Source organism: Amblyomma mixtum, chromosome 4, assembly GCF_055824585.1.
Source record: "Amblyomma mixtum isolate Tamu chromosome 4, ASM5582458v1, whole genome shotgun sequence".
Classification (NCBI taxonomy): Eukaryota; Metazoa; Arthropoda; class Arachnida; order Ixodida; family Ixodidae; genus Amblyomma; species Amblyomma mixtum.
The window spans coordinates 98820905-98841464 of record NC_143015.1 but is presented as its reverse complement, the minus strand read 5'-3'; the positions used below and the strand labels follow the sequence as shown (position 1 = coordinate 98841464).

The 20560-nt window shown below is 49.1% G+C and overlaps 1 pseudogene; it reads right to left on the bottom strand.

Moving 5' to 3' along the window:
• Positions 1-917: 917 nt before the first annotated feature.
• LOC149347574 (uncharacterized) lies at positions 918-13092 on the bottom strand (annotated as a pseudogene).
• Positions 13093-20560: the final 7468 nt, after the last annotated feature.

The following is a 20560-nucleotide window of genomic DNA, read 5'->3' as shown; positions in this document are numbered from 1 at the left end:
TTTATTGTTTTTATTTTCACATCTTATTTTTATTTGGTGTTTATATTTTATTATTATTATTTTCCTTTTCTTGGCTTTACTCGTTTTATTTTATTTATGAAGCCCATGCATTCACTAGATGCGCCTTTATTCATGCTGGAACCTTGAGCCTTTTAAGCAGTGACGCCGAAAGGAGCACGAATCTGCCGACGCGTCTGTCGACACGGCTGCCGACGCGTCTGTCGACTCTCCTGCCGACGCGTCTGCTAACGACAGTATGAGGCATTAAAGGCTTTCGCCTTAAAACCTCGAAACAGGCATTCATGCAGCATAAACTCTGCCACCAAAAGTGCTAGTGCCGCTACATCCGACCTTGTGCCGCCCACCGATGTTGTCACCGAGCCACCGGAGGCGGCGGAAATGGGCGACGGGAGCATTCCTGCCGAGGCCAGCTCATCGAGCAGCATCGGTGACGACCCTGCGTGCGATTGTGTGTGCTCGCGGGAAATGGCGGACCTCAAGCAAAAAGTTGACGCTCTGATGGCACATATAGAAACCCTTGAGGCAAAGCTTAAGGGCCAGGCAGAGGAACTGAGCTTAGCGAAAGCCTCTTTCTACAGGGTGCAACGTGAAGGTGAGCTTGTAGAAGCTAAAAATGTGCGGCTTGAAAAACGACTGAGTCGAAAATTTTCCATTGAATGTTTTAAAGACAGCCCTGAATACATAGCATTCTACACGGGCCTTCCAAGCTATGACGCTTTCATAAGCTTTTATGATTTCCTTGATCCAGGGGAGAACTGCGAAAATGTTAAGGCCTGGTCAAGGAGCTGTAAGGAGGGCACTAACAATGCTGGAAGGCCCCATTTGCTGCCTGCCAAGGAACAGCTGTTCTTAGTGCTCGTGGGGCTTCGTCTTGGTCTGCGCAAAAAAGACCTGGCCTACAGGTTTAGGATTTCACTGGCAACAGTATCTAGGTTGTGCGCGACCTGCATTAGCTTCATGTACTTGCAGATAGGCCAGCTTAACCTCTGGATGTCTAGAGAAGAAGTAAGTGAGTCAATGCCAGCTGTGTTTACCACACAGGGGTACTCAAGTACTAGAGTAATCATAGATGCAACAGAGCCATAGCACCAGATGGGACGATCACTTTCTTGTCGAAACTATTTCCCGGGTCGATTTCTGACAAGGACTTGGTGCAGAAATGTGGATTTCTGAAGCTCGAGTTTCAGCCTGGAGACACAGTCATGGCTGACATGGGATTTAATATAGATGACCTCCTTAGTAAGATTGGTGTCGCACTGAATAATCCTCCATTTTTACGGAGAGACTTTTTCACAGCAGAAGAAGTAACCGGAACACAAGAAATAGCAAAACTAAGGATTCATGTTGAGAGGCGTATTCAGCGCATCAAAGCATTCCACATCTTCGACAGGCCGGTTCCACTGACCATAGCGCCTATGATCAATGAAATGTGGGCTGTTTGTGCATTGTTGACCAATCTCCAGAGCCCGCTTATAGGGTGCAACGATACTGAATAATGCATGCGCAATATTTGGTAGTACAGTCTAGCCCGGTTATGACGAAGTCGGCGGGAATCGGAAATCACTTCGCTATATCCACTATTTCGTTATATGTGGACTGCGAAAAAAAATGAAAACATCGGCATACCGATTTATTGCCGCTGAAAGAAGTCGTCCAGCGTCCCCTGAACACGTTTCGCGAGTGCGGACTTCAGGATTGCGGCTTCCATACCATCCAACTGCGAACCAAAGATCTGGTCGAACTCCGCGATAACGATAAAAATGAGCCACGCTTCCAACATGCACAATGCTGCCGCGCTTTCTCCCTGCCTTGCGCACCGCGGCACCGACATAAAACAAAGCGCGCGCTGCCACACCTCGTGCAGACTGCAGTCCAGCCGTGGCGCCGACTGCCTGAGAGAAATAGAGAACCGAGATTGGCCAAGACGGCCGCTCTCTGCGACGTCATCGAAAAAAAATCGTCTCTGTTCTTTTTTTGCATTTTTCCCCTGCGCGGCGTGCTCTACCGCTCTACGCCGTGACGCCGTTCAAGGACGGCGCAACACGAGAACGGCGTGCCAGCGATGCAGTGAAGCAACCTTTCGCTCCGCAGGAGAGCAGACGACGCCACGAAAGGACGCCGTCAGCCGAATTTTGCTCTTATTTTCGCGGTAAAAATCGCCTCAAGGACGCAAAAATTTGTTGATTGGCAGATTATTTTTCGGTTGGTATTAACCCTTGTATTAACATAACCCTTGGATAACACGCGATGTGATTCATGCCAAACGCAAAGTAAAACGGCTGAGAAAATCGTTGAAGACAAAAAGCAAACCTCGAAACAATGGTCGCCTTGCCAAGGCTATTAGTGATTTAAAATCAAAGATTAAGTCAGCAAAAACCACTTATTTCTCGAAAACACTGCCCAATTTTCTAAAAAGCTCTCCCTTAAAATTTTGGAATTTTCTAAAGCCTAATAAAGGACGTAAGAACCCTAATTCCCAAGAACAAGATATAAATTATGCCAATTCTGTGAATAATTACTTCAAATCCGTTTTTACTGTTGATGATGGTGTTATCCCCCCTTTAAGTACTACATATAGAACACCTTTGACACCGACAAGTATAAGCGAAAGAGGTGTGTTAAATCTTTTACTTAACTTAGACACAAAAAAAGCGCCTGGTCCTGACAACATACCTAACATATTCCTCAAACGATATGCCGAATGGATCGCTAAGTACTTATACTTACTATTTAACAAATCATTATCGACTTGCACTCTACCGAAAGAATGTAAAATCCCCAAGGTTATCCCTGTTCACAAATCTGGAAACAAGAACGAACCCTCTAACTTCAGACCCATTTCGTTAACCTGCACAATATGTAAACTTCTTGAGCACATCATTACTAAGCATATAACTACATTCCTTGAAAAAGAACGCATTCTATCCCCCTTCCAGCATGGTTTTAGAAGTGGCTTAACAACAGTGACTCAGCTCCTGGAACTAGTGCATGATCTGTCTCTGAGCATTGACAACCAAAAACAGGTAGATATGATTTTTTTCGACTTTTCGAAAGCATTCGACCGCGTTTCACACCAAAAATTAATCAAAAAATTGGAATGCACACTTGGTAACAGCCCCATTGTTAACTGGATTGGGGACTACCTCTCTGGTCGCTCCCAATACGTTGTGATTAACCACCAGCCTTCCTCATTAGAACGTGTAACATCAGGAGTACCTCAGGGTTGCGTCTTAGCTCCAGTTTTATTCTTAATCTTTATCAACGATCTGCCCTCATATGTCAATGTTAATATTAAACTCTTTGCTGATGACTGTATAATTTACCGCGAAATTAACACACCAGATGACCACATGGCCCTAAACCTCGCTGCAGAAGCCGTATCTAGGTGGTGTAAAGACTGGCAGATGGCCCTTAACATCAATAAGTCCGCTCTCCTCACAATAACCAGAAAAAAACATCAGTCGTCCTACACTTACGTTGTCAACAACGCCCCCCTCACTCGAGTTAACAGCTATAAATACCTCGGTATAATAATATCCCATGATCTCAGATGGGATTCACATATCACCTATGTCACATCAGCCGCCGTTAAAAGACTCCTGTTCCTCAAAAGGCATCTTCAACAATCTCCTCCTCCAACAAAACTAATTGCATACAACGCTTTCGTACGATCGGTACTCGAATATGCGAACGTTGCATGGTTTCCGCATATTAAATATCTCATAGGAAAATTAGAAGCAATCCAAAGAAAGGCAGTAAGATTTATGTTTAATAAATACAGGCCTACTGACTCACCCACCGAACTACTCAAGACAGCCAGCATTCTCACTCTGGAAAATAGAGCTAAACTTGCACGACTAAAAATACTTTACCAGTTACTCCATAATCAGCTTAACCTTGATAAAACTAGGTACCTTATGGCCCCAGAGACAAGACCTACACGTCACAGACACTCAGAAACATTAAAAGAGCACACATTTCGTACTGACTGCCTGAAATACTCCTTTTTTCCACTCACAATAAGAGAATGGAACACCCTTGACCACTCTATTACCCGCAGCACATCACTAGATATCTTCACTCAGTCAGTAGAAAATTATCTTCACTCGTAAACACACTTGAATTCTGAACCTTTGTTGACAACTTCCTTATTTGCCTTGCTATTTTTCTTACCAGTGCTTGTTCGTTTCTAATGTCATATATATCCCATGTACTGTTTATGTTAACTTGTCTTGAACTAACTGTACAATCCGACGATCCTATTGCTGTACCCGTGACTTTTATGTATTGAACCTTAATTAAGTGCGACACTGTAGTCGTTTATATTGCCCTTCAATCCTTCTTCTTGTTCACTCTTTGTGTCCATTATTCGTGACGTTGCTGTAGTTTTTACTTTGATGTGCCTTGTTCCAGCGCCCTTCCTGTTAAAATCCCCAGTGGATTGACAGTATCATTAAATAAATAAAAATAATAAATCTCTTCGTTATATCCGCTGACGCGCTCTTATTTACTTCGTTAAAACCGGACCCAAAATGTATTGAAAATGCAAAAATGGGAATGGGAAATTGAAATCCCTTCGTTATAACCGCTAATTCGCTATAAGTGGCTTCGTTATAGACGGGCTAGACTGTATTTTCATCGCTGTAGATGTATGCATTTTCTTCCCTTCTTTGCAAATGTATAAGGGATGTTACTGTACGATGTTTTATTATGCTGCATGCTCTATTCAATGTATAGAATCCCTGGACTCCATCAGGCACAGCACATCTGCCCTTGCATCCAAGACCTCGCTATCTGAATAAAAGGTTGATTGGTTTATGGGGTTTAACGTCCCAAAGCGACTAAGGCTATGAATAAAAGACATTAATATCATTTGTATATGTTTCATGTCGAAATGTAATAGACAGTGAAGCAGTCGTGTTATCATTTTCCACGGCCTTTGATGACCTGTAGTTTATTGCTCTGCCAAAAATGGGAGAAGTGTGTCAAAGTAGAATTTGTCTAGTTTGTTTTTACATAGCTGCCAAGCAGTTTTATCGAACGTTATCCTTTCGATGACAATGAAATGTGGTGAATAGACAACAAAGTCTGCCCGTGTGAGGCCAGTTAGTGCCATTTGGCCAAGAACTTGATAGCAATGAAAATCTTGGCGATGAAGCCTGATGACTCCGGTCACGTCCTTCACAAGGCATGACCCTTCTAGCTTCGGGAAATCTATATCCTTCATTGAGTAAGGACATTTGACCTCAACAATTCCATGGCTGCCTTCTTCTGGGTCCCAGACTGTCCTATCTGGTGAGGCTCCCAGCCATGGGCAAGCTGGACTTACAGCAAATCCACAAAAAAAAATCTGCACATCGTGCTGCAGTGCCTGCATTGTCGTCACATATTGGCGTATGGCTTGCTGCTCATTTGAAATGCCGTACCTGAAATGAAGATACCAAAAATAGTCATCCACACTGCGCTGAAAAGCAATATCTCCAGTTCACAGAGAAAGGCTGCCAGTGAAAGTAGAAATATGATCATTAAGTAACCCATGCCGAACAATATTAGCTATCTTATAATTGTATTAAACTTTGTTCCACCAGAGTGAAGCTGTTGTATCGAAGTGCCTTCGAATGTGTGTCTGTCAAAATGAACCGAGTTTGTTACAAGACGGTATGAACACTTATGACGAAATAACCTGTGCATGGATGGAAGAAATATTTTTTTCATGTCCAAGTTTGAATAAGAATGTACAGAAGCAGGGAGCACTAAATATTCATAAAGAGTTTTATTTCATGCACTGAACTTTGCGTTACTTTTGCATGCTTTTATGCTACCAGTGTTTGTTCACAGCGCTGCTAAAGGTTTTAGGCACATCAACTAGCCCTGACTGCCCTCTTCCTGCGATTATGTGATGCATTACTACAGGCCTCTTCATAGGCTGAGTCACTTTGGGATGTTAAACCCCATAAACCAAACCGTTACTACAGAGTCAATGTCCCGGCTTGTGTCCATACCAGAAAAACGCGTCATAAAATGTAACACACTGCAACAGGTCATCCTAAAAGATTGATACATTTTAAAAGCAGTGCATGCAAGGATTAGTCTGAGCACAAGACTATTTTTACATGTAAAAATGGTGCTTACTGGATTGCACTAACTCGTGACAGGTCCCTCTCGGCAGTCAAGTTCTTGAGCCCCTTCACTGTCGAGTTCTTCCGCTTCATAACTGCACCAAAGTTGGATGCGGTCAGCCGTTGACGGCGGACTGCCTTCCATGCAGCACTCTTATTTTGCCCACGGGTACTTTTCTCCAGTTGAAGAGCCTCGGTGATGGTGAGAGTTAGTGACTGCAAAAAAAAACAGAATAATATTGTTACGGCTATAATCTTTATAGCCGGGGTGTTCTAGTTGGTTCAACAGGCCAGCGGCGAGAGGTTCGATCGGCGAGCGGGAATCAGCATCCAGCGGGGCACAACACTCTCAACCTCTTCTTCTTTTGTTCTCCGGCCTTGCCCTTCCTGCGTTTCTCCAATCCCGTAACACTTCCCCCGTCGCAGGCGAAGCCCGCTGGGCGAGTCAGGCATCGGCACGTGGATGACAAAGTTTCAGCCGCGCGACATCGGTGAGTTCTGTGCGGGCAGAACGTCGGCCGCTTGCGGTGACGCGCGCAATCCTATAAGTGAGGTCACTGAGTCGCTCCAAGATGACATAGGGACCGGTATAGTTCGCGAGCAGTTTCTGGCTTAAGCCACGCTTCCTGAGTGGACGCCAAACCCAGACCAACTCGCCAGGGAGGTAGGTGACTCGGCGATGATGGTCGTCATAGCGGGCTTTGGAGCGGTCCTGTGAGGCGAGAGTTCTCAGGCGGGCTAGTTGGCGGGCTTCTTCAGCATTGCAGAGGATCTCAGCGATGCCAGGGTCATCGTCGGTGGAGAACGGAAGTATAGTGTCCAGGGTGTGTCGTGGAGAGCGGGCATAGAGGAGGAAGAACGGACTGTAACCCGTAGTTTCGTGTTGAGCGGTGTTGTATGCGTATGTGATAAAAGGTAGGATGGAGTCCCAGTCTTTGTGGTCAGGAGCGACGTACATGGAAAGCATGTTGGTGAGTGTCCGGTTGGTTCGCTCCGTTAAACCATTGGTTTGTGGATGATAGGGGGTAGAATGTCTGAACTGCACTGTGCACAATCGAAGGAGTGCTTCAACAATATCGGCGGTGAACTGGCGGCCACGGTCGCTGATTACGACTCGCGGGGGTCCATGGCGCAGGATCACAGAATGCAGCAGAAAGACAGAGACGTTAAATGCAGTAGCCGAGGGGAGAGCAGCTGTCTCACAGTAACGAGTGTGGTAATCTGTACAGACGACAATCCAACGGTTGCAGCCATGGGACTTGGGAAAAGGTCCCAAGAGGTCTATCCCAACCTTCTCAAAAGGAGATCTGGGAGGCGTCACCGGGTGAAGAAGACCAGGAGGAGGACCGGTGGAACGTTTGTGACTCGCACACTGTGCACAACTAGCCACATACTTCTCTGTCGTATCGCGCATACGTGGCCAGTAAAAGCGCTCTTGGATGCGGTGGAGTGTCCTCGCAGAACCCAGGTGTCCCGAAGTGGGATCGTCATGCATGACACGCAAAACAGATGAGCGGAGACTTTCAGGCACAACCAGAAGGAAACGGAGACCAGCTGCGGAGTAGACCTTCTTGTAGAGAAGACCATCGCGTACACAGAATGCACAGGAGGTTGTAGGGGCCTGCGCAGCGGTAAAGAATGACGTGAGATGCTGATCCTTCCGTTGCTCCTCGTGGAATGTACGGGCATCGGGGAATTTAGGTTCTACGGATGCGATGTAGTGGTCAAAGTCGTCGGCGTCACATTCCGTCGTTGCAAGCGGCAACCGAGAGAGACAGTCTGCGTCAGCGTGTCGGCGTCCACTCTTGTACGACACTGTATAATCAAACTCTTGCAAACGGATTGCCCACCGTGCAAGACGGCCAGATGGGTCACGGAGGTTGATCAGCCAACAGAGGGAATGGTGGTCGGTAACCACTGTGAAAGGTCGCCCATAGAGGTAGCAACGAAACCGCTGAACGGCAAAAACTACCGCAAGGCACTCCTGTTCAGTAATGGTATAGTTACGCTCAGATTTGCTCAGGCAACGGCTGGCATAAGCAATGACGTGTTCCTTGTCGCCATAACGCTGAATTAACACGGCACCAATGCCAACACCACTGGCATCAGTATGCACTTCTGTTGGGGCAGAAGGATTGAAATGGCGGAGAATTGGATGCGATGTGAGGAGAAACTTGAGCTGACGAAAAGATGAATCGCACTCAGATGTCCAATCATAGGGAGCGTCTTTGTGGAGCAAGCTCGTGAGCGGGTGAGCGATGTCAGCGAAACGGGGAATAAAGCGGCGAAAATACGAACAAAGTCCGAGGAAGCTGCGAAGTTCCTTTGCAGTCTGAGGTGTTGGAAATGATGCTACAGCCGCGGTCTTCTGCGGGTCAGGGCGGACACCTTCACTGTCGACGAGGTGTCCGAGCACCAACGTCTGACGTTCACCGAAACGACATTTCTTCGAATTAAGCACCAGACCAGCGCGTTTCAGGCAATCCAGCACAAGGGCGAGGCGTTCGTTGTGCTCATTGAATGTCCGGCCAAAAATGACGACATCATCGAGATAGCACATACAAATACGCCATTTCAAGCCCCGTAAGATCGGGTCCATAAATCGCTCAAAAGTTGCAGGAGCATTACAGAGCCCAAAAGGCATTACGTTAAATTCAAAAAGGCCGTCCGGTGTGATAAAAGCGGTCTTCTCTTTGTCCTCGGGATGCATAGGGATCTGCCAGTAGCCCGACCGTAGGTCAACGGATGAGAAGTACGATGCAGAGAACAGGCAGTCAATGGCATCATCAATCCGAGGAAGCGGGTACACGTCTTTCTTTGTTACAGCATTCAGGCGGCGATAGTCCACACAAAAGCGCCATGTACCATCTTTCTTTTTGACCAGAATGACAGGAGCGGCCCAAGGACTGCAGGACTCTTGTATAACACCCTTTTGCAGCATATCCCGAACTTGTTGATTGATGACCTGTCGTTCTGTTGGGGACACTCTGTACGGCTTCTGTCGAATTGGGTGTGAGTAACCGGTGTCAATCCGATGCCGTGTACGTGACACGGGAATGCTACGGGAACCACTGGGCTCTGAAAAGTCAAAGATAGACGAGTATTTGACCAGCAAGGCTTCTAAGGCATCACGCTAGACACTGTTCAGAGACTTGCTGATCATCCGACGCAGCTGTGAGGCAGTGGCTGGAGTAGCAGCTACTGCGTCTGGTGCGTCAGCAACCAAAGCCACCGAGGCAGGGACATCTTGATTACACGTGGCGACCTTCATGTGAACTGGTAAAACAACTGGTTGCGAAGAACAGTTGATGGCCCACAACTGGGTCCTGCCCTGGAACACTGACACCAGGCAATGTGGAACCAGAATGAGTTTCTTAGCGCAGTTAGAATATAGAGGCGCCACTGTGGCATCGAAGGTATCGGAAGCACGGCTGGGGCATGAAACTGGGACGCACTTGATAGAAAGCGGGGGCACACTGGTATCCTCGGATACACAAAACACATCTTGTCGAGCCGGCGTCTCTTCGAAGAGTCCAGATGGAAGGGAACCATCAACGCAGAGTTCCCCAGAGCGACAGTCAACAGTTGCGCCACACATTCGTAAAAAGTCAATACCTAAGATAACGTCATGCGTACATCTCGGAAGCACTGCAAACTCCGCTGTAAAAATGGCTCCGCCGAGGTACACCACAGCACTGCATATCCCCAAGGGGCACAATAACTCACCGCCCGCGCCATGAAAATTAACACTGTGGTCCCAAAGAAACATAACTTTGCGGCCTAACTGGTTCTTGAATGACAAACTCATAATTGAGACAGTTGCACCCGTATCCACTAACGCCATTGTGGGCACACCATCTACAAGCACATGAACTGTGTTCTTCAGCATAACAATTGAGGGAGGAATTTCTAAACGCAGCGCACAGTCTCCAGCGGCCTCACCTCCCGCGGCCGCGCTGACTAGTTTCCCGGCGAAGGCGATGGGGAACGTCGCCGGGGTGACGAATAACGGCGCACAGAAGAGGAAGGGGGTGGTGAGAAACTTCGGTCGGAGACGGGAGAGTGGCTGCGTTGTCCGTCGGGCAGAGGATAGTCGCTCGAGGTCAAGGGCCGTTGAAAAGGAGGGTCGTACGAATTGTTGACCGGCGGAGGAGGATGGACGGGCCGCTCGTATCGAGGTGGTGGACGGCGGCGGCAATAGCGAGCGATGTGCCCCTCGATGCCGCAGCGGCGGCAAACGGGAGCGGTGCGACGAGGAGCTTGTTCTCTTGAAGACTCTGACGAGGCGGGAAGCACTGAATACCCACGCGCGTCCTCAGGCCTTCTGGCTGGGCGCCGGAAGGAGGGTGCAGGCGGTCTTGAACGATGTTCATAATCTGGATCGTAGTTCAATTCGAAGTCCGCCGAGCGTGGGTAGGAATGATAGGGATGACTGGGTCCACCGAACCTGGACGTGTGTGCAGTGTTTACAGAACTCAGCCCAGGCATCGAGGGGACTACTAATGGAGAACTTTGATAAACGGGAACTTCAGACGGCACAGATGGAGGACACCGTGCATGGGGCTCGAATCTCAGAAGTTCCTCGCGAACGATCTGGCGGATCGTCGTTGAGAGATCCGTAAAACGCTCTTCGACGCTGGCCACAGTTGGAACGTTAGCCAGTCGCCCAAATTTAGGCGTAATACGACGAGTCTTCAACGTCTCGAATGTGCGGACGTGCCGAATGACGTCTGAGACGGCCCCCAAGTCATCTTTGGTGATTAGAAAATTGTACACATCTTCTGCAATTCCCTTCAGAAGATGTCCTACTTTATCATCCTCGGTCATATTAGCGTTCGTTGTTTTGCATAACTTAAGTATTTCTTCTATGTAGGTCGTGCACGTTTCGCCCGGTAACTGAGCCCTGTGTGCCAGCGTTTGTTCGGCCCGCTTGCGGCGCGCGAGGCAATCGCCAAAACACTGTCGCAGTTCAGTTACGAAGCGGTCCCAGGTGGTGAAGGAGTCCTCGTGGTTCTCAAACCACACCAAAGCTGTATGGGTCAGAAAGAAGACCACGTTGGCTAGCTGAGTGGCGGCGTCCCAGCGGTTATAGCGGCTCACCCTTTTGTAATGGGTCAGCCATTCCTCCACGTCCTCGCCTGCTGCTCCGGCGAAACTGCGAGGCTCCCGATAGTGCTGCGTTGAACCGGTCGCTGTGGCCACACGCTGGTCTGAAACTTGGATCGAAGCGTCACTTCGTGCTGCGGATGGCTCTTCGGGAGACTGCATGGTTTCGGTCAGCGGTTCCAGGCCGGCAAGGCGACGACGCCGGCGGGGCTGCTCCAGTTGTTGCTGCGCCGTTTTGTTGCTGAGATCGTTACCCAGCGCCTCCACCAAGATGTTACGGCTATAATCTTTATAGCCGGGGTGTTCTAGTTGGTTCAACAGGCCAGCGGCGAGAGGTTCGATCGGCGAGCGGGAATCAGCATCCAGCGGGGCACAACACTCTCAACCTCTTCTTCTTTTGTTCTCCGGCCTTGCCCTTCCTGCGTTTCTCCAATCCCGTAACAATATGCTTGCTTAGGTAAAACCAGGTAGACTCCAGCAGCAGCTCTGCTTCGACTAGCAGATTTGTATTTGAGAGCAACAACAATTTGCTGTGCATGATGGTTGAAATAAATGTGCACATATGTTTACGCAGAATAAGTAGCTACATTCAGCACTTTAAAATATTATTACACCACGCTGCGTTATACGCACGCATGTTATATGCACTTAAGATAATAAAACTCAAAGCTGCAGCTGTGGACATTTTTGGACATACTAGCCACATTCTTCTTACCATACATTATTCAAATGCGACATGTGTATTTACCTCAATTATGGCTTTCTGTGGTGGTGGCAGGTGTTGAGCTGAAGCCACTTACACTGATGTTGAACGGATTATAGCTGGTTCTGGTGGAACAGAGTCGGCGCCTCTCACTGTGGAACCCAACTTGATGTCTGGACTAACATGGCTTGAGAAATGGTGAGGCACTAATGGCTTCCGGCACCATAACATACTCCCTTCGCAAGTTTCTCCATAGGAAGAATTTGCTGTTTTCACTGTCATTGCCTGCAAGTGCTCTGTAAATGGGGTTGGTTCCAGTGCTGAGAGGTCTCGTCCGAATTTCAGAGCAGCCTTTTTGACATCCCCTGCAAGCCTGGGTTTTTTGCGCGCTTCGTAAATTCGAGAAGCTTCGGCACACTCTAGACCATAGGGCCGTACGGATCTCCAATCTACTTCGTCTACTGCGCTCCACGATATCTTGTCTCCACGCGGTCGCCTCCACTTCTGCGGCAGTTCCGTGCAAGACAACTCAGGCGGCAGTTCTTCGTATCCTTGCTCCTTTAGTAGCACAATAGACTTCAGCAATGCCAGAGCGTGGTATCACGCACCGTTCTCCCGCGCAGCGCACTCACATGTGCAGCCTTCGATGAAGCCGTCTTGCGTTATCACAGCACTTACTTGATAATGCGATGCAGTCTTCTTCTGGCTTCTAAAGCATCGAGCGGGCACACGCACGAACGTGCAGTCACTGCAAAAGAAAAAAAAGACGATCAAAGTAACTAACATTCCTTACAGCACGAACGAAGTGAAAAAATAGCAGGCACTCGGTTTAACTAGCCATGCCTGCTCTCCAGTGCAGCCCCATAAAGAATGAGAGTTTGTATGACAGTTTAGAGAACACAATGATCATTTATATAGCAAAGAGCGCTGGAAAACAATAAAAGCACAGTCGCACAATGTGGCAGCTTACCGTGTAGTGAATGATGACGTTTCGATGGAATCGCACTGAATGTAGCTTTCGGCGACAAACTTGTGGCTGCGGTCATCGTTCCGCTTGCCGAGGCTCCTTGAAGCGCTGTAAGCTTGTATTCTGTCGGTGGTCAGGCTCTTCGGAATAATAGAGAGGCTTCTGGTCCACGACATTGCTAAGGAAGGATAGTTACACTGTCCAAATGGGCTCAGTAAAGCAAGGGAGAACGCGGAGGCTGTCAAAGCAGCGTAGCAGCGGGAGCCGTCGCCAAGCTAATGGCGGACACACCGGCGACCAGTGTTGCCGGACCGAATTAGGAAATTCTCCTATCGTCTGATCTACCTAAACGTCTTGTGGCCACAGTTCGTCTGTGACTAATACGGCACTTTATCTCCACTTGCAGAAATGTGACAAGAACGCACTAGAGGCGATCCACTGCAAAATTTCAGAGCGCACCCTCGACGTCCCCATCACGACGTCCAATCAACGGCTCATCGATGACCAAAACCTTTGAGGAGCTACGCGAGGCGCACTTCCACAATCACTACCTGCGGTTGAACAAATCTCAGCCGCCAAAAGCCCCTTAAACCGCCTGCACATTGCCTACAAAGCGCATGCAGTGGAAAGGAAGACGGTTCCAGACGACTGGCGCCACGCGGTGCAGCTCCAGCCTCTGCCACAGAACATGACGAAGGAGACTCAAAATGGCTGTCGAACCGTGCGCTTGACGGCCCTTAACGACCGCTATGGCTCTCGCTAAGGAGTCTTCTACACGGATGCTGCTGGCCCACACCACGGGGGATGGTATACGGCCGCAATAATCCATCAAAATACGTACCTTCAGGGACTCACTTTCCGTGCGCCCAACATTACACACGCGGAGGAGGTTGCCATAGCACTCGCCGCTCCAGAACCATACTCCCGGCTAATCATTGCCGACTCCCGGGCAGCGTGTAAAAATCCACAACAAGGACGCATACCTCAACGTGCCGCCAAAATGTGACATAGATGCGGTACCGCGACACCCCGAACACACGTGTCATCATCCGGACCCCAGCACATGCTGGACTAGAGGGAAACGAGGTTGCAGACGCCTCAACCTGCGCGCTCAACCACCGAGCATCGCCTCGACACTCAACGCCTGAGGTATCAGAACCTAATCCGGCTATCACCTACAAGCAAACTATTCAATTTTATCAAACATCGCATACCCGCTTTCATCCCCCTGCGAAAGGGCTAACGAAAAGCGACGAGCGTTGGCTCCTTCGCTTGTATACCATCACGGTACTGTGGCCGGCGGCTGTCGGCGGTGTTCAGCATGCGCTGTACGCCGATGACATCACCATCTGGGCCACTACGGGAAATATAGGAGAGATGGAGGAATGCCTGCAAGCAGCGGCGAGCATAGTTGACCACTATGCCACGTACTGCGGCCTCCAGTGCTCCCCGTCCAAGTCTGAATTTGTGCATATTCGATCTTCTCCGAAATGCAAAATCTCCGTTCAGCTTTCTCTCGCAAGCGGCCCCATCCGTGAAGCGAAGGAGCTACGAATACTCGGTCTCTTCATTAATCAACATCTTAAGGCAGACACAACTCTTGCCAAACTCCGCAAAGTCGGCGACCAGGTGGGCCGAATGGTTCGCCGCGTTTCCAACAAGCGAGGAGGGTTGCGAAGTAAGGATGCGATGCGGCTCGCGCATGCCTTCGTAACAAGTCGAGTACTGTACTCGACTCCTTACCTCCGCTTACGGAAACATGACGAAGATCACTTGGAGATAGTACTCCGCAAAATTTTCAAGAGAGCCCTCGACCTCCCGATATCCACTTCCAACGCGCGACTTCTCGCTTTGGGGGTGGTGAACACCTATCGAGAACTCCGCGAGGCGCATCTCGTTAAACAATACACGCGTCTCGCCCAGACCGTGTCCGGTCGCCGCCTCTTGGACCGGTTACATATCAGACATGATCACCATACCATGGAACGGGTTCGAGTGCCAGAACTGTGGAGAAGCGCCCTCTACGTTCGACCCCTTCCGACTAAGATGAACAAGGAGGACCATAATGGCCGGCGCCAGGCGCGGGCGAATGCCCTGCACCGCCACTATGGCTCAAAGAAACACGTCTTCTACGTCGACATTGCAGGCCCCTACCGCTCCAGGGGGGAATGGTACACGGCTGCAGTCATACACGAGGGAAAACAGGTGGACGGCCTCTCGTTCAGAGCCCCCAACTCAACGCATGCGGAGGAGGTGGCGATCGCCCTCGCAGCCTCCCATCCCGACTCTAAATTCATCCTCACAGACTCTCGCGGAGCCTGTCGTAACTTTGAGTTCGGTTGGATCACTCCACTCGCTCACTAAATTTTACACCGCAGTACTCGCGACGGCGATCCAACTCATCGCTCAATCATATGGGTCCCCGGCCACCAAGGCATGCCAGGTAACGAAGCCGCCCATGAGGCAGCCCGCGCACTCACTCACCGGGCACCAGACGTCCCTTGGGAGGAGCTTAACCCAGATCACAGCCCTCTCCTTTCTTTTAAAGAAATTACTGAGCACTATCGTGCCGAACACCGGCGATACCCAGTTCCTATGAAAGGACTGGGTAAAGCTGGCGAACGAATTCTCCTCAGGCTCTTTACAAACACCCTGCTGTGCCCGGCGGTTCTCAAGCACTTTAATCCTTCTTTTGACGGCCGCTGCTCATTCTGTGGGGAGGTGGCCGACATCTTCCACATGGTTTGGGCATGCAGAAAAAATCCTTCTCTCCCCCCAATCACCCCTTCCCCTACCCGAGAGGACTGGGAGGCGGCCCTACTCAGCTGCCAGGAACTATCGGCCCAGCAGGCCCTGGTTCGGCGGACTTGTGTAGCGGTCTCGACCAACGGGATCCCGGAATGAGGGACTCCGACTAGTATTGTAAGGGGTGAGACCCACTAGGGGCCTCTCCCCGAGCACCTCTCTGTACATTACTAAATAAATGCTTTTCTCCTCCTGCTCCTCTAACCCTTCTTACCCTCTTTCCCCTTACCAACCCGAGAGAGCTGGGAGGCTGCCCTGCTCGGCTGCTCTGTTAGAGAGCCAAAGAGCCCTCGTCGCTATGGCCCGACCTGCCGTGGAAGCCACAGGGGTCGCGGACTAGGGACCTGTCCTAGAATTTGTAAGGGGCTGGCTTTTAAGGCCAGTCCCCACACTCTCATGTAAATAGCCAAAATAAAAATCTTCCACCACCACCACCACCCTAGTCGTCCCCTCATGTATCAGTAGGTCCCTAGCTTTCCTTTCCTCAAAAACTAAATTCCTCAATACACGCCCGTGAGCCTCCCTTTTGAAAACAAACAGCTCATTCATTCATTCCTAGAACTGCTCGCCTGTTCGGACTCGGACAGATCGGTCATCTTTGTTTTCGGCACGAACGCTGCCCGGACGCCTCTGTCTCGGCGCTTCCTTATAACCAATCATCAGCCGTGCTTGAACCCGCGCCCTCTAGCTCGGCAGCTTTGCCCTGGAGCAGTGCCTGGAGTAAACGAGCATTGTTTGCTGTTCTGCAAAAAGAATGGCCCCCGAGTAATATAACTGGCGATCTATTTCACTGAAAATTCTTCGAAGATATGCGATATTAGCCACAGAGCGTCACCTTTAACGTGGGGATTCTGGCCACGTAAGTGTGAAGCCCATATGCAGTTATTTGCGTAATAACCTAATGTGGTTTAATTAGGCCTTTGATCCAGTATGATTATTTTGTGAATAAAATAAAACACGGTGCATAATGTTGGACGAATTAGGAGGCCTGTGAGTGGTTGTCTGTGTGTGCTTTATTCACGACAAACTTGTCTTCAAGGATTTTAAGCATGAAATGCTTTTAGCCCCCGTTGTCGGCAGTGTGGTGACGTCACGCCGAGACCGAGAGCCATCATCCGGGCACTGAAATCCACTCATCCGGGCACTGAAATCCAGTCATCCGGGCACTGAAATCCAGTCATCCGGGCACTGAAATCCAGTCATCCGGGCACTGAAATCCAGTCCTCCGGGCACTGAATTCCAGTCATCCGGGCACTGAAATCCAGTCATCCGGGCTCTGAAACGAGAACATCCGGGCACCGTACGAGACTTAACGAGATTTAACGAGACTCTGTAAGCCCTCCTACGCGACCGGCATGCAAGCGCCGGTTGGACTCGAAAGGTGTCACAAAAAATAACTGCTGCCAGTGTCTTCTCAATGTTTATCAAGATATAGTCGCTGTGCGTTTGATAATGCACGGAATTATAATTTCCGATTTCTAATAACGCGTGCAAAAAGCACATAAATGCCACGTTACCCTTCGTTGTCATACGTGATCCGTGGGAGAAGCGCTGCATTCAAAGGGCAAGGCATCGCGCCGAACGGGTGGTGGCGTTCCTCCCTTCCTTTACGGTGCGGTTCGGGTGTCCACCGAGATGGCAGAGAATTACTGCGCCATTTCCTTTCCTCAGAAAACCTTGCGTTCAAATGGCAAGGCATTGCGCTGAACGGGTGGTGGCGTTCCTCCCTTCCTGTACGGTGCGGTTCGGGTGTCCACCGAGATGACATTAGGCCCGTAAACATTTCATGCTTACTCTACTCTCGTTTACGGGAGAGGCAGAGATTTTTTTTTATCTGTACCTCGCAGCCTGGAAAGGAAAATATCGCCTGCGGTGGCGACAGCTTGAATAGGGGACACCCTGTGCGACATGAGATACCCGCGTATTACCTTAAATAACTGTAATGTGCAACACACACCCTGGTTCAACAGCTTAGTGATTTCCGTTCTCATCTGAAGTTGGACATAAATTTGTACTGACGTGATTAAGCGTTCACGATGCGTTTTTAGTGGCACGTTTCAAGCCCCATCTTCTTCCTTACGGAGGTGTTGTAAACTAAACAATAACATTGAAGGACGATTAAGCTTCGCCTTTAGGAGTGGAACGCGACAGCGTGTTGCAGCGCTACCAGGGAGTCCATGGAACGCCGTCGCCCGTTACGGCTCGACGCCTTGCCCGTTGGAAACACCTCTGAACGCAACGCATTTTTGAGGAAAGTAAATAGCGCTGTGTTTCACATCTCGGTGGACACCCGAACTGCACAATAAGGGAAGGGAGGAAGGTGTTAATGAAAGAAGAGAGAGAGAAAAACTTTATTTAAAGAGGAATTCGGGGCACGCCCCAGGGTCCCCGCACGACCCCACTGCACTCAAGTGTTTATGTTCCTAAGGTCCATAACACTGGCAGCCCGGCCGGTGGCGATGGTCTGCACGAAGAGAGGTGCCATAATGAAGGAAATGTTTTGGATTTGTGGAAGGAAATTACGCAGTAACTGTATCACATATCTTGGTGGACGCCCGCAGGCTGCGATTATAGGTCGCCAGTTTCAATTGCTGTCGCAAGCTATAGGCTCTAACTTAAATAGTGTCTAGAGTCAGAGAAACGCCGCATCGTATGACACCATCCGGAACATTCTGCGGTTAACGGTTGGCATGATGCACTAGAGAAGGGACTGGTAGTAGGTCCGCCGGTGGCGACGCCTTTCTACAGCTCCATAAAATGTGGTCATATCCGGCTATCTCGCCGCATTGTTTGCAAGTAGCGTTGTACTGTGTTGGATACATGTGTGCTAGTCTCGACGGGCTAAAGAAGGCTCGCGTCTGGATCCGACGCCATGTTACCTCCTGGCTTTTGTCGAGCTTTTTTTCTGGTGGCGGATAGATCCTCCTTTCCAGTTTAAACTGATGGGTGTATTCGTGAAATGATATGAATGCATCTCTCGTGAAATTTGGGGACTCAACCCGGCTCACTGCTCGGCTGACATAACCTCGAGCTATACTGTGAGCCAACTCGTTTCCCCTGTTCCCCGAGTGTGCCGGCACCCATATTAGTTCCACCTCTCTTTGGTCCCAGTCTTTATGTCTTAATATTCGTTCTGCCTCCTGGGAGATTATACCCCGCGCAAAATTGTTGATAGCCACCTTGGAGTCGCTAATTATGGTGACTGCTTTGGTGCTGGCCATTGCCATGGCTAGAGTGTACTCTAGCCATGGCGATAGCCGCCTCCTCCGCTGTCCCTGAGTTTTTTTGTTTTGACCGAACCGGCCGTTAATGTTTCACCCGAGTCGTTCACGGCCACGACCACAAAGGAGTCGCCTCCTTCGTATTCCGCCGCGTCTACATAGGTTGTGTATTCCGAGCCTTCGAGCTTGGCTTCAAGGGCCTTTGCTCTGGCTCTCCTCCTGCCTTCGTGAAAAGCAGGGTGCAAGTTTTTTGGAAGTGGTTTAATAATGAGTAGTTTTCTAACTTTGGTCTGTAATTTTGCCTGCGCGTTTCTTTCCGGAATTCTATCATGTAATCCTAGGTTGGTCAGGATCTTTCTCCCCGGGGGTGAGGTCTCAAGCCTCCTTAATTGCGCAAATATATGTGCCTCGCATAGTTCCGTGGTGGTGTTGTAGATCCCCAGTTTAAGAGGGTTCACCAGTGGCAGTGTCCATAAAAAATACATGGGAACTTTCAGAAGCTATGCCATGTCTAAACATGGCTCGATTTTCATGAGGTTTGTGGCAGCGTTTTCGTCTTTAGTGAATAGAGGAAATGTTGCGGACAGATTTTATTGTTTAAGTTTCAATTTTTTACCAATTAGACGCAAAGTTCCAGAAAAATGGTGCTTTTAGATATGTCGAACCTTCATGTCATCTTGGGAAAAAACTAAGCCAAATATCAAAATTTTGTCCGCAACATTTCCTCCCTTTTTCTTTCTTGATTGTTAGGCCGCAATTTTTATCCATATCGAACCTAGTGTTTGTATTTTACAGGCTCTGAAAGTTGTGTATGTATTTTCTGCGGGGATTTGAATTTCGCGCTAAAATTTTACTAGTGCGACGTGGATCCACCTGGCAACAAATTATTTTGTCGCTACTACACTCTACCACCAACTTCTTGCTTGTCTGTGTTCCTGCGCACACTTTTTTTTAGAACCTGGACGAACTTGATTTCTTTCTTTCCTTTTTTCTTGCTTGGGCTGTATTTCGAAAGGATTCTGCTTTTCTTTTTCTCTCGAGCTTGTGGTGCGAAAAGGAAGCCGGATGCAAGGCCACACCCAAAAGCACCTCACCCCCCACCCACCCCTCCCACAGCACACACAGTAAGGCATTGTTCGCACCAAAGCCCAAGTGAGTCGTGTTATGGGGTCAAAAACCGGTTACTTTGTTCACGTAAACGCGCCGAGTCGAGTCAAGAGATCGGGGTTGACTCAACTCCCTGCTCCGTTGTGCTTGTAAACGCTGCCGGGCCGAAAAAACGGAGGGGAGAGAATAATGCAAACTTGTTTTTCACTTGCGCTGTTGCACCTCTGAAGCAGCGGTGTGTGCCTCAATCTTGGCAGTGTTGTAGGCGTTACCGAAAAAAAGTAACTAAATACGTTACTCGTTACACTAAAAAAAAAACGCGTTACCGCCCTACGTTACCCACAAAAAAAGGTAACGCGTTACCGTTACCGAAAAAAAGTATCGCACGTTACTTTGCCGTTACTCCATGGCAATAAATTTTATTGAGTGCGTCTTCGCTGTAAGAACTCAAGATAACAATTTTATAAAGTTCACACTTCATTTCATTCCAACTTCACAAAGGAAACAGCTG